The sequence below is a fragment of the Dromaius novaehollandiae genome, chromosome W (assembly GCF_036370855.1).
Source record: "Dromaius novaehollandiae isolate bDroNov1 chromosome W, bDroNov1.hap1, whole genome shotgun sequence".
Taxonomy (NCBI): domain Eukaryota; kingdom Metazoa; phylum Chordata; class Aves; order Casuariiformes; family Dromaiidae; genus Dromaius; species Dromaius novaehollandiae.
This window is the reverse complement of record NC_088130.1, coordinates 34,333,463-34,348,849: the sequence shown is the minus strand read 5'-3', so window position 1 is coordinate 34,348,849 and position 15,387 is coordinate 34,333,463. Positions and strand designations below refer to the sequence as shown.

At 38.3% G+C, this 15,387-nt stretch overlaps 1 long non-coding RNA gene across 5 annotated transcripts in view; it reads left to right on the top strand.

Moving 5' to 3' along the window:
- The window catches only part of LOC112980283 (uncharacterized), a 490,482-nt gene that overhangs the window by 279,418 nt on the left and 195,677 nt on the right, over positions 1–15,387 (top strand). The window lies entirely within an intron of this gene.

Below are 15,387 nucleotides of genomic sequence, written 5' to 3'. Positions count from 1 at the left end.
TGAAATTTCTCTTCATTCCTTTCGTGATAGTTTAAAAACATTTCTAAAAGTGGGTACGTTAACTAAGCATCATGAATACATCAAGAGGACTTATATATGAAGTCCTTTGTGGCAATGTGCAAGGAAATGAACTTTACCTTTCTGGTTTAATGACTATAAATGATTTTATGGAAAATCATGTAATTATTTCAAGCTTGCATTTATTCTTGAAGCGGCCAACTGTTGTGTTGTCTAATAACTGGTGTTATTAAGTGGATTAGTGTAAAAGAATTGCTAAAACTTTCTTTTTTATGCTATAAAGAGCGCAGAATCTGTATTAAAATTTCCCAATAATATCTTCTTACCGTGCTGTCTGTACAGTGTTGAACAAAATGTACTAACAGTAATCTTCCCCAAATTAGGTCACTTTTTTAAATAAATGAGACATTTTATTCCCCCCCCCCAGCAATTAGGATATTACAGAGTGTTTTAAATCCTAATGTATAGTAGGAGAATTCATGTAAAAGGATACAGAAAATAAAATATATTCTACTCTTCAGCAGAATCAACTGTGGAAATAATACTGCAAGATTTCACCTCTGATGTAACCCACCTTACAGATGTCATATTCTGCTGTACTCAGGCTGGAGTCTCTTTTCACTCTAACTCACTGACCTTTCTTAACATTCCTCCTCTCAGGTGATATTTCCTGCTTAACTGCTTCTGTAAAGATTTTGGTGTTTTCAGGAAGTTAACTGATAACTTATTCCATCCAGTTATGTTCCCTATGGACTAGTTTGAGTATCAGAGCATAACAGAGGATTTGAAACTTCTGGCCAAGAGGAATTAAAGTCATACCGTCTCTGCAGTTGTATTAGTAAAACTACCTCTGTCACGTGTTATCCATACAACTTGATGTGCTGGGTCAATGTTGCATCAAACAGGTCCTCAGGCTTGAAATAATTGCAATAAATCCACTGCAGGTTTTTGGTCCCCCTTACGTAGGGGATGGTTGTTAAATTGGGTGCAATACTGCAGATAGTACATGAATGCAGAACTAGACCAAAAAATTTCTGAAGGGAAACAGATGGCAAACCTGAAGCTGATTTCCTGCAGGAGCCAGCTCTGATGAGGGATGAACCAGCCTGGACTGACTCAAACTATCAGACAGTCCTGGATCTGAATTTATTAGAATGATTTAGAACACAGGGGACCTTTACAAATTATGTTCTTATTTGAAATCAAAATAACTATAAAGATGGTAGGAGATAAAGGCTGCATGCTCTATTTTTTTTTTTTTTAAGCTACAACTGGCATTAGCTTTTAGGTGTAGGTGCAGGAACCGGCTTTCTTGGCCAGCTCAAGCTCCACATAACAGTGCTTCCTGGCCATTTTTTGCATTGGGCCTTGTTGTTCCTCTTTCCTTTCCTTGTTTCCTCATTCCACTTCTCTGAGCTGTGTTCAGAAACTTAGAACTGAGCGTCTTCTGCTTGCTCACTTGCTCCTTGGACAGCCAGGCACAAAAAGCATTTGTCTTTCAAAATAAAGCAAATCGTTTTTTTGCAAGACCAGCAACAACTTTAATTGCAGGTGAGTAATGGTGCCATCCATTTGATTTACTTTATTAAATTTCTTTAAACAGAATATGAGCAGATCATCAATTTTCACATGAATGTTATCCTCTGAGATGCAGTATTACCAAGCATGGAAGACAGTCAAAATCCTAATGAAAGCAAAACAGAGTACTTGAGAAAATGCTTACCCCTCTTACTTCTCCATATAACAATAAATACAGTCTACCCTGTTTTAAACAATCACCAACTGTCTGGTGATTCCATTTGTGATTTTACAGAGGAAAACTTAACAGCTATTAATGTGTGAAATTAAATCGCTTTATACAGTGGCTGTGTTTAATGAGAGGGACCCAAGGTTATTTTTCAGCTCCTGGGTGCAGAGGTGTATGTCAGAATGAGACCCCATATTCATTAACTTCCTGGATTTCTTTGGAAGGAAAGCCAGGGTAGAGGGTAGGAAGAGGGATGCTTCTCTTGATCTGCACAAACTGGTGAGCAGAAGTACGGGGTGCCCAGCGAAGGTCACTAGCCTCCCATTTAGGCAGAGTAAATAAAATCTTCATCAGTCAAACAGCAATAGATAACATAAACTGCATTACACCTGAGATAAATAATTATTAGCATCAGCAAATAAATCAGAAATTCTCTTTATGTGAAAATCCATAAAGAGTATTTCTGAAAGCTTTGTTCTAGAAAATTAGCTCACTGCCTTTTTAGGACAAACTCACATTTTTGCAGGATTGTCAGTATTCCTGTAGGCAGTCAAGTTAAGAATTTGGGAAATCCTCAGAGACTTCTTCTGGCTTCAAGAAGAACTGTGTAAAGCCCTTGGTAAGGACAGACACGAAACCTGGAGCAGCTAGAATAGCAGTGCTTGCTTTACGTTGTTCCTCCCTACCAGCTCCATTCACTCACCGAATGACTTTTTCAGTGAAAGAGATGGAAATGATAGCTTTGACTAACAAGTTGAAAATAGAAAAATGAAAAGAGAGAAGGATAAAGGAAGTTGAGTCCAAATGAAATTTTGGATGACGCTATGAGATTAGTGAGGAAACCAGCAAAACTCCCATTGCCTTCAGTAGAACCAAGATTTCCGCTTTTACCATTAAGATACAGACAATTCTCAGAGAATTTCTCTCTGCTCTGATACCTGCAGCTGCTGTTTCAGAACATTTGTATTGAGGATCTGAATAGCTGGGGCACACACGAAATCAGGGTTTCACACATCTATAGATACTTTTCTTTGTTATACACATACGCTGACAGAACAAAAATCTTTGTAATATGTACATAAAGTTTTCTAGAATCATACAGGAAGCATGTCTGCCTCTCTCCTTTTTTATGCAAGAATGTATGTGCTCACCTGTTTTATTGGGTACTTTAAGCCTCCCCCACTGACACTTTAGGCACACTCACAAATATGTGCACTTATCTATGCAGGTAGACCAGGGAGAGTAGTAGAACATCCATTGATCCAATCTTCTCACGGTTTCTTCACATACCCATTAAAACAGATGATATAATTGAAGTATGTGCAAATTAGTACATTTGGATTATTTAGAGAATGAGCTCTCTGTGTTAGACACTCCATAGCAACTGTAGCTTATTCTTCCTTGTTTCATTTAGCATGGGAACAGCTAAAATCAGTCTAAGTGTCTGCTTGCACCAAAAAGGTAGGGCACTTGCTTGTGTCAGCATTTGCAAATGTGTGGCTACCCCATTCTGTGAAAAGAAGTGATGAGTCTTCAGTCAGGTCAGTGACCTACTTTAACGCAGTACAGCTGCATGATTTTGAAAACTGACACAGGGAAGAGGAACAAACATGAGGCTGAGGCTTGGGCAGAAGACATGACTTCTGCTTTTTGTTTTAGATTGCTGCAGCGTGTTGCAAGTTCACACTCTTGTTTGCTCCTTGGTGGTGATTTTCAATTTCTATGCATTGAAATGCCTTTTATGGTTAGGAACAACAGGACATCTGATGAGAGAGCTTGGCTGAAAGGCTTACCTTTCCCTCCTTTCTTCCAGAAAGAATCAGAAATCCTCTCCCATGCTGCCTACTAGCATGGTAAGCGTGTTTCCTCTGTCCCAAAAGAAAGGAAGCATTTATATCTCTCAAAATTGTTTGCTTCACTCCAGAGCTAAGCAGGTGGAAATCCATGGCCCATTTCCAAGCCTTCTGTGACCACTGTGAACAATACAGCTACTTGTCTGTTGTCTCAAGGCGAGACAACAAGTTTTCTGGCTTTGTCCCATTCCACTGTAATTCCAAATTTCATCTTCACAGTTCATTAGCCTCAACAAAATTATTCTGGTTAGTACTCATGTTCTGAAGATCTTGTTCTACTCATTCTCTCATTGCCATTTTCTCTTTATTCCCTGTTGTCTCTCTGCTCAAAAATGTTGAGATTAGATGCGTATTTTTTTAATTGGTGTGAAAGTAGCATTCAGGAATCCCAATGAAAGGCTGAGGTTATTACTGGTCATGGTGCAGGCAAATTGCTAATAAGGGCAATCTCAGGCCCAGGGAGTCAGATATCAGCTGGTGATTAAAATGGATGAATAGGATGAAGCTGTAATATTAACAGGAAGGTAAATGGGGTTTTGAAGAAAACTAGAAGGCAGGGCTTTCTCTTTGCCTGATGATACTGAAAAGAAGTGGTATTCTTAAACATCATTGTACTGTTGCTTTTTAAAGAAAATTTAATTTGTTTAACTGTAATTAGCTCTTAGCAGGGAAACATGTCTACCCTCTAAGAGTTACATTTAGAAGAAAAGTTGCACATTATTTCCACAGGATTAAAGATAATGATAATGTGTATATGACTAGATCAACTTGACGTATTAGATGTGCTGTAAGATGTGCTATAAATGTGTAAAGGTACTTTGCAAAATTCATCTTCTAAAAATATGATTTTACTATAAGCCCCCCATGGGAGGTTGTTTTTTCCCCTAGATTATGTTCTAGCTACAAAGTAAGTTTGAAATTCTGTTTGTTAGTTGTCCAATGAGTTAAAATATGTATTTGAACTTCATGCTCGTATCTGACTTTGTGTCTGTGTGTATAAAGTGTGTGTGTGTGTACACATGTGTGTATATATATAAATGTAAAACTCCATATAGCTCTACCATCATGTATGGAGATTATATAATCTGGATATATAAACTGAATGTATCTGAATATGTATGCAGTCTGTTTTTTAAAGCTCTTTAAAACAAAAAGCAGATTAAATATACTATGATATCTTTACTACAATGAAATGGTAATGGACAGTCCCATTGACTTCAGTTGAGTTTAGATGGTGTAAATCTTTTCTTCTTACATGCTCCAAGACTATTCCATCCTACATTATGATGTTTTGTTAAATGACAGTAGTTTCCTCTCAGAGTTGGTGTCATATTTGTCCAAGAAGCAGGGAATCTTCCAGCTCAGTTGTGAACCTTTATTAAAAAAATATTTATTATTTTATTTTTTATTGTAGATTTCATGGAAAACTTTCTCTCTTCTATTCTCTCTACATACCCAGATTTTCTTCATGTTATTTTCCCTATGGATAATCCTCCATAGGGGACGATCCTCTCCTGATCCTCCTCCATTTCTTGCCTGTTTTCAGATGCTAGTTTCTACTAAGCACAGCAACGCTGTTTCCAAAGTGACCATGAGCCCCATAAACCTTTGGTACTGAATCAGATTGGCAGAACTTTGAGCAGATGAACAGTGGCAGCCAGCTGGTTCTGCTCCGCTGTGCAGCGCTGCCTTGCAAAGAAGCAAAGTGCTCATTTGTTATTTTTAATGCTAATAAGCATGTCTGAGGAACAAATATTTACTATCAATTTCCCCTTAAACAAAAATGGGTTGTGCTGACTGGGCTTTCAATTAGTATGTTGCTAGTGACATTTCTTGGCATACAATTCATTGTATTCCCAAAGTTAAGATGCTTTCTAGTTCTGGCAAAAATGAATATTATTTTGCTGTGTACTAATGAGATGACAGGTTTCTAGATGTGCTGACTGCGTATTTTCAGATAAGCCACATAAGATAGCACGAATCTGGATCACTGTGAAGTTTCTCCTTCTCAGACTTGTTTTTGATTCACCTTTTACTTGAGCAGGGAATATTTCAGGAGCAGTTAATCAATGGAAGTGTAACAGGCAGTCATGCTAGAAAAGACTTGAGTTTATACATAAAAAATAGTGGTACCAGGCAATTAGTAGTATGAGTAACTGAGGAGGCTATGAAAGAATATTTTTAATACAGGGCAAACAAGAAGCTGCATCTTTTTCTTCAGTGGCAAATTGATGCAGTCCTGACTACTGTAATGAGTGACATAGTTAAAATAGCAGACAGGTCAAAGCAGAGAATTCACTGCAATGCTACTAGTCCATCAGGCTTTACAGTTTCACCAGCTATTCAAGTATGAGGAGTTTTGTTTCAAAAATCAATTTAGTAGAATTCACTCTGCAGAGCAAAAATTTTCAGTTAAATTGACAATAGAAGTAATAGTTTTAAGTCTTTGTCGCACTTCTACAATAGAGAGGTAGAGACTGGATGAGAAGAATGTATTGTTGGAGATTTTGGAAATCTAGATAAAAATAGGGCTAAGTGTATTCACTATATAGATGAAATTTGACTGGATACTTAAGTAAGTTGCAAATGCATGCTCCTTCAATAGGAGGAAAAGACTGAGCTATTATTGACGTTTCTTTTTCTGGCTTGTTTCTTTTTCTGGCTTGATTGCCAGTTTATCTTAAAAGACAGCAGAACTGGAAGAATTTTCAAAAGAAACTGAAGGACTTCTGAAAAACAAACTGGGTTATTTAAAAAAACAACCAAAGAAACATAATTTCCTTGCCTATTCAGCCTGAACATAAATGTTATCCCCACCTCCCCTCTTTCTCCCATTATTTTGTACTAAGGAAATTATGCTAAACCAACACCCTCTTTAGTTGAACTCCTGATTTTCTGATGCTGTCCACAGGGCGGATATGTGGCAGACTGTTCAATCAGTTCCTTCACTTGCTTGTTTGGTTTTGTACTCTTTATATAATGTATTCAGATAAATTCCAAAAGCACCAAAAGCCCATCTGTTCTCAGCCAGCTGCACATTTGCCGCTCTGGGCTGTATCCCTCTCCAGTACAGATGGCTGCAGTAACTGGTTTTGGTGTAGGTGTTCCAGTTCTGGTTACTACAGACGGTCTTTTCAAAGTGAGCTGGAAGTTTCTCAGTGTCCAATCTGTAAAACATAAAAGCTGGATTTAAGTCATCTGTTCAACGTGCTCATGAGGGGTGTTTCTCATAAATTTGAATTCCTCTGGGAGAAACAATTCTTTTTTATCGCGTTCTATTTTGCAGTTCACCAAGAGTGAATGTGCAATGATGGCAATTGTGCTGCAGTCAATAGGTAAAATAAAACCAGAATCATACTGAAAAAATGGCCAGTCTTTTTGTATTATGAGCTTATGTACTAGAAAACATACAACTTTCCATACACACATGGACTCCAATAAAAGTAATCTTTGCAATCAGACAGTAAAATCAGTTTACCCTAATTTATGTTTTACAGTAATTTTGTGGGTCAAAAAGTGAAAAGGTTTCAGGCCCTAGCCAGTGTGGAAGAAGAGCTGATTTTACTGCCTGCACAGTCCTTTCTACTTACCTTTTTTAATGATATTACCTTCAAATTCAAAGTTCTTTTCACTTTTTGCCAAAATGCCAGAAAGAGAATATTTCTACTGGACTGCCTTAGACTACTCACCAAATATTTACACATCCTTCCACACCCTTTGGAATCAGGAATTTCTGAACTGGAGATATTTCAGAAATACAGATTCCTCCTATTTTATATTAAGACCCAAAAGTCTTTACATGAAAGTTATCCAAATCCAAATGTGATGAAAGGTAACTGAAGTGTCTTGGAATTTGCCCCTAAATAAAAGCCTCAGTACTGTATGCACCTGCTCTGCTCCTACCCTCCGAAGGGTGCTGAAAGTTGGACCGAATGAGAATCAGAGCCAAGTCGCTTCCCCAGGTGGCAAAAGCTACATGATCAAAATACAAATACCTGTGTGTGGGGGCAGGGGGAACGAGAAGGGACAAAATCTGGAATGAGTTTTTTTAAGTTGGTTCTTGACAGCGCTGTGGTTGCAAAGGGTTTTCGTGCTGAAAAAGTCCTTCCTGCATCTGCTGGGGGGGGGGGGGGGGGGAGTCTGCTGTTGGTCAAACACATAGCATTCAGCATGTGTGGTCAGTGGAAAAAGCCTTTGCTTGACATTTTCACATAGTTTGGTCTGAGTTGCACAAAGAGAGTGTTTGGCTGACTCGCTGTGGGAAATGTTAAATTTATTTTTAGTTTTCTTAGAATATTGAATTATAGTTTGAAACATTCAGTAAAGGAGGGAAGTCAGGAAAACATAACATGTGAGATAGTTCTCTTCCATTCAGAGATAAGAATCGGAAAGATGCCAGTTGGAAGGGACCTCTGGAGCTCTCTGGTCCAACATGCTTGAGGCAGGACTACCACTGTTGCTAGTTCAGGTCAGCCATGATTTTGTCCTGCTGAGTCTTGAAAGCTGCCAAGACCAGAAAGTCTGTGACCTCTGAGAGTCAGTGCTGCGCTGTTCTGCCTATTAAGTTCCTAATGGGGTCCAACCTGAACCACCCAGGGCACAATTTTTGGCCTTTGGCCCTTGTTACATCCTCTGCTGCTATAGAGAAGTGTTTGGTGCTGTCATCTTTAGCCTTTGTAACTGTCCTTTGACTGCCCTGCTCTAGTAAGCAGCCATTACATCATTCTTTTGCCTCCTCTTTGCCAGATTAAACAAGTCCAGCTGTCGAAACCCCCTTTGCAGAACATGTGCTGCAGGCCCTTGACCTCTTTGCTAGCCATTTGCTGGATCCTTTCCAGGTCCTTCACCTCTCCCTTGAACTGGGACTCAGAAGAGGGTCCAGACCTCCAGGCACTGCCTCGCCAGTGCTGGGTAGAGGGGGATAGTAACTTCCCTCAGTCTGCTGGCCCTGATTCTCCTAACATAGCTGCATATGTGATTTGCCTTATTTGCAACAAGGATGCACCATTGCCTCATATTCAACGTGGCATCCACAGCAAACCTCTACTCAGCCGTTTGCTTCCCGGAGTGTAGCCGTACGCACAGGGTTGTTCTGCCAGAAGTGCAGGATTTTGCACTTCTGAACTGCACATTGAACTTCATGGGGTTTCTATTAGCCCAGTCCTTAAAGTTTTTGAGGTCCCTCTGGATTGAGGCTCTACTGTTCACCGAGTCGGTCACTCGTTCTAGTGTAGTGTCACGCGCGGATTCGCTGAGGTGCACCCTGTGTCATCAGCCAGGTATCCAGGGAGCTGTGCACAGTCACAGCTTACGTGCTGTCCTTGTCGGAGCTAGAGAGGTACGGCGAAGGAGAGTGGAGGAAACGAAGGGGTGGCACTGACAATCCACCTCATTAGTTGGCGGGCAGACAGGGCAGGAGGTTTTTTGGACTAGTCGCTCGTCATGCAGGCGAGTGAGCTGTGAGGGAATGCAATTTGGGGATGTGGTGCAGCTCATCCAAGCAGCAGGCGATTTAGCTCTAAAGCTAAGCCAGAACTAGAAAACCAACTTTCTCTCTGCAAGGTAGACTGTTTGTAAAATAGTGTGTCTATATGCAACTCCCTGAGAGCAAGCTATAAATTCACATTCTTGACTATTTGAACTTATTTGATCATTCTAAAAGAAATACCTCCCAGAAGTGTTTTGTATATACTAAATGTTGCAGGTGTTAATCTGACATATCTTACGTCAGAAAGATTGCTTAGTGTCTGTGAGGTAAACAGGTGAGTACTTCCAGAGCAAATATCTGTTCTATATATATACATAGCCACATGTGAAAATTCTGAATTCTCCTTTTGGTTAACATTTTGTTAATATGTCTCAAACGCCCAGTTATCTGCTTATACCTGTGCTCTGTTTTTAGCAGAAGAATAGAGAAAAAAATATTGGAAATTTAGAATGAATACTGGGGGGGAATCTTTCTCTGTTCTGATTTATTTTTCTTTCAGAGAAGCTATGTTACACAGGTAACAGCTTCTATGTGTCTTGAAAGTCTGGAGTAATAGATTTTTCTGAATGGAGGCCAGAATTTTGGGGATGCAGAAATTTGATAGTAAATGCTTTATTGCCACTGTTTTGAAAAGATGAAATAGGACAAAAAAGTAAAATTCCACACTACAGGCTAAATTTCTTTCTGGACAGTTATACTGTTTTGGGACAACACGTCATAAAAATAGGACATTAAAACTTGGGGGTAGGTGGGGAGTAGGTGTTGAGAGAGAGAGATGTTCTTGTGGAATTAACCTATAGAAGGAGAAGGGAAAGAAGTAACTGGAATAATCTCTTGACTTTTGTCTTTGATTTTCTCTACCATAAAAAAAAAAAATCCTCTGCCTATTTCTCCTCTTTCCAAACAATTCAGATAGAAAATATTAAAAGTAAAGGCCTTAATAGGTGGGAAAATACTTAGACATCCCACAAAGTAAACCAGAGACTTTACTAATGTTATCTGTTGTTTATGGTGTACATTCTGTTTTTATGATATCAGGTGCTAATGAAAAGCTTTTAAGTAGAATAAACATACTTGGACAGGGTTTAGGCAGAACTTTTTTAAAGCACTCAAGTGTAATAATGAAGACTAGCCTTCGAAAATGGCCTTAAAAAGAACATCAGGAATATATAGATAAAAATACTGGTAACTACTCTGCACAAAACAATAATAGCTTAAAATAAAGTAAGCTGTATGGAACTCTTCAATGATTTTGTTACTCTGGGAAGATCCCTTCTTCATCTTTCTCTTTGTGCCTAGGTAAAAGACTTGTATTTCTTTCTAGGAGAAAAATGGTAAATGATAAGAATGAAAGGGGAGTGATTAGCACCTAAAAGGATTCTCACATTAAATTTAAAGGCTGCTCAGAAGTGCCTCTTTCAATGTTTAGCAGAGGGCTGCTGAATATATTATCAGATTTTTTTTAATATATGTAATTACTCTATTTGCAAAAAGAGCAATGTGTATATATGCATGTGTATTGACTCTGCATCCATGTATGACCAGTAACCTCAAGGCTATCCTGTCTTTTCTTTCTGTCTTTTTCAAGCTTTCCGTAATTCCCTGGTGCTTGTAATCATATTTGGAAATTACTGCCACTTGCATAACATAGTACCATTATGCCAGCACGCTTTAACTCAGGTTTACACTTTATTGCTATGCTTTGTGGAAAAGCACGTTATTTAGACACAGTAAACCTGCAAGTGTGGGTATAGGTTTATAGTACATACCTTGGATGGGAGGGGGTGAATGCTATGAGGCATGCCACTGGCCAGCCACCACGGTTCAGCCATGTAATTGGAAAAAAGGGGACAGAGAGAAGTCCTAAGGCTTCTCTTTCCAGACGTAGCTGAAGCCTCTTTAGTCAGGGCAAAATCATGATGCAGAGAGAATATTCCCAGATGTCAAGGGAGGAGCGCAGGGAAGGTCTGTTTCTATTAGCGTAATTACATAATCAGTTTGCCTGTGGGCTCTGGAAGCTGCAGTGGGCTCTTGGTGAATGTGCTTACGTTGTCTTTATTCAGTTAGGTGAAGACAGCCCTCCTACATGAAGGATGCCCACTTGGTTGGGAACATAGTTATCCACTTGTTAACACTCCCAGAAGAAAGATTATAATGAAAAGCTTTCACAGCATACCAGTATGAATGCAAAGCGAAGTTGCTGCTCTCAGTGCTGTAATCCTGAGTACTTGCTAAACATGACATAGGAGCACTCCATCCCAGGCAACAGATCCATTACGATTTAGAGAACTCTCTACAATATTGGAAAAAATCTGTCTTTTTTTAATAACACATGCCTAGTAAATCTTAACAAAATCTGAAAGTGGCACAGATTTCGGGGCTTAGCCACAAAACTGAAGAGTTTAATTTTCAAAAACTTGCCAAGGTCCCTTTGACATGTCAGTCAGAACTAGTCAATAAAGCTGGTCTTTCACAGGAAGTGATTTGATTTGTGTCACGTTAAATTTGCTGAAGACCCAAGCCTGGTATCATATAAAGGTAGTTTTTAGTCATTTTTATTGGTGGAAATGGTAAGAACTAGGAAAAAAGAGTTTAAAGCAGTATGAGATATTCTTCCATATGCTAAAATAAATATTCAGCATAGAAGAACTCAAAGAAATGTTTACACAACAGGAAACCTGATTCTGGCACCAATAGCAAGAGATATGATAGCAAAGAACAACAATTAGTTTCTCTGTACTTTTTGTTTCTTTTGGAGTTTGTTTGGGATGTCTAAAGGCTCACAAGTGCAAATCACTAAGTCATATGCAGCTATTCTTTTTTTGCTATCCATTTTTATAGCAGGTGGGAAGAAGTATTTCAAGAATTAATGCATGGCTATTATATATTTTTTCCTCATAGAGGGGAAACTAAGAGTGATAGTTGCTTTATATTACTTGCAGTATGCTACAAGCACTGGAATTGGCTCCTGAATGTGGTCAAGGACTTATTTCATTATGGGAAATAAGTTAACACTGTTTGCTTAAGCAAGGAGACACTATGTTCAAATAACAAAAAATAGCACTTCCTGTTTATGGACTACTTGCACATTTTTAAACATATACTGGAATTTCAAAATATCTGAACTTCAGAAAATTTGTCTGTACTGAATTAATCCAGCTTTTTTTTTTTTTAATGTCAGAGGCACTGTGCATTAAAAACAACTGCTTTCCATTTGAAATGTTAAATGTGTAAGTTGGGGATTTTAGATAACAAGGCTTTAATATGAAGCTTCATATTAGTATTTATGGAATTCCCATTTTCCATTAATTTCTGAAAGTTGCTAGTAGCCATAAAATATGGATAAGGTATTTTGATTCTAATTGTGATGATTTGTGATTGGTGTCTCACTGATGTATAAATAATGGAACTAAGGAGAAAAAATACAAGGCTAAATTTAAACAGATCCATGCTTAATTAGCGCTTAGTAAGCTAGATAGATGAAACATAAAGAACTTTGAAGTCAAGTAGTAGAAGACAATAGTATTCTGGCTACCAATAATAGCCTAGTGATTTAACTAAAAGCGTGCCTTGAAATTAATGCTCCTATACTTCATAGTCATCATAACAAGTGTTACTAAATTATTAGCAAGAACAAGGCAAGCAGGTCATGGAAACTGATTGCTCCCTCCTTCTGCTGTCTAATGGGTGTTACAGAGAAGCCAGTGCCAGACTCTTCTCAGGGTGGCCCAGCAAAAGAACACTAGGCAATGGTCACAATTTACAGTGAGGGAAATTCCAGTTAAATATGAGAAAAAAAATGCCTTCACCAGGAGAATGGTTAAGCACTGGAACAGGTTGTCTGATGAGGCTGTGGAATTTTTATCCTTGGAGATGCTCAGAGCTCAACTGGACAAGCCCTTGAGCAACCTAACCAAACTTTCAGGTTACCTTTGACCAGAGGTTTGGACAAGATGGCCTCCAGTGCTCCCTTTCACCTGAATTGTTCAATGATTCTGTGTTAGAAACACCAGCCAGGTGAGGGAAAGAATGGATTAAAGAATATATAACTTGGATGTATTCAAATCAGTAGAGCCAGATGAAATGACTCTGGCATACTTATAGGAGAGATTCTTAAAGTCTTTCAGTGATGAGTGACAATCTTTGAGCATTTCTAATGAGTAGCTGACAACCCAAAGAACTGGAGAGAAACAGAGTAACATTTGCAACAAGGAGGGAAAGGAGGACCCTGGGAAGGGTACTTTGGTCAGCCTTATTTTGCTGCCTGGAAAGACAAAGAATGAATGGTCAGTTTGTTACCTCCTAGAAGACAAGAAGGAAGTAAAAAAACCCAGCCAATATACATATATCAAGAAAAATGTGTATCAATTAATCCAATTTGTTTCTTCGACACGCTAACTGAACAGAGCAATAGGTGATGCATCCTGATTTAAGCAGAGGGGAGCAATAGGTGATGCATCCTGACTTAAGCAGAGCTTTAGACATTGACCTATAGGATACTCTCAAAAACAAGCTAGGGAACTGTGGCTTAAAAATAGTAAGCAAAGGTTGAATTTTAACTGTTTTAAAGTTGAAAGGGTTTACCAAGGGGGGTCTCACAAAATGTATACTCTCCTGTGTCCATTATTCTCCCTCCAATAGTGATCTAGATCATGGAGTAAAAAGTATAGCTGTACATTTAACCAATGTAATCGAGTGGGGAGCAAGTGCTCTCTAGGGTGGGATTAGAATTCAAAATAACCTTTGTAAACTGGAGAAATAGTCTTTGATAAAATGCAGTAGAGACAAGTAGAAAGCAGTGCTGAAAAGAAGAAACGATAAAAAGCACAGAAACAAAAGCATCTGGGTTTACACTGAGTCAAAAACATTCAACACCTTGATTCACTGGCACAAATTCATTCAAAGATTTCTTTAGCATATTGCCCACAAGAGACAGGTAGTAATTATCTTGAGCTACACAATTCCAGTGAATCTCACCAGGAAATTTTTGTCCAATTTCATCCGCATAAATGTTGCAAACAAATCAACATCCAGAGGAGATCAAAAGAAAATGGCTGTAGTTTTTGTTAATAAATGCATTCAGAATTTTGCCTGTGATGTCTAGACCCAGAATGTCTAAGACAAGAGACATGTAAATGTGGGAGAAGAGGATAAAGGAAGTCACATATTAAATAAAGTTAACTAAAGCAAACATACATATTTACCTATACACATAAACATGTATTTTACTTAATGAATTGCACACAAGATGTACTGAATAGAAATAATTACAAAAAAGGTGGTAGCTCTACATACTATTTTCCCTTCTTACACAGCTGAGACATCTCATTTCTAAAAGCATAAGGAAATAGGAAGTATGGTTTTTTTCAGGCAGTATTTTATAATGCAGTATCTTATAATAATGCAGTTCCCACTAACTTCAGGATCTGAATCTGAGAATTCATTAGTCCCTAGTTGGCAGAAACAGAAAAATAATTTTGACTTTCCTACCTCAGCCTGAAATTCTCTCTGATCAAGTAACTTTTTAATGATGCTTACAGTTAGATGAAGCTTCATTGTACAGACATAGGGTGCTTTTCTTCTAGGGAAACATTAAATTAACTAGTATGATATTAAATTAGATCTAGCACATATATTCCGGCACCCTAGCTTTACCTCGAAAATACTACATTCACTCTCTGTGCCTATTGTAACCAAGGATTTTCCAAAGTGTTTTGGAAAGATTAAGCTAAGCTAGCAAAATTAATGGAAACTCTTCTTCACTTCGCATCTATGTAATTTTAACATGAATGAAATGCTAAGGATGCATATGTCAAGAAATTGAGTGCAATTATTTTTTCTTTTGTATATTCCATGCAGTAAATGTTACGGTAAAGGGATGTGAATGACCAAGGCTCGCAGGCTCACATGCAAGACTGCTACTGTGTGAAAGGCATGTTTGAATGTGAAAATTTGTTTGGAAGCATTTTCAGCATTTCCACAGTCTTACCTGTAGGACCAAATTACAATTTTCATACAGTGCAGCATTACTGAGTATATAATATCTTCTGCAGTCTCTAACAGGGATAGGTTCTCTTTGCCTCTCAATAAGATAGGCAAGTATATATCAGCAGTAATACATTTTCTTTATCATGTTTGTTCTACAAGTTTTCAAACCCTTATACGTTACAAATGCCTGCCCGCTCACTTGAAGCACTACATCTGAGAGCCTTAATAAGGAGCCTGGGATCTGCATACAGTCAGTAGGACTTAAAGAATTTGATATAGACCTCTGGAGACCC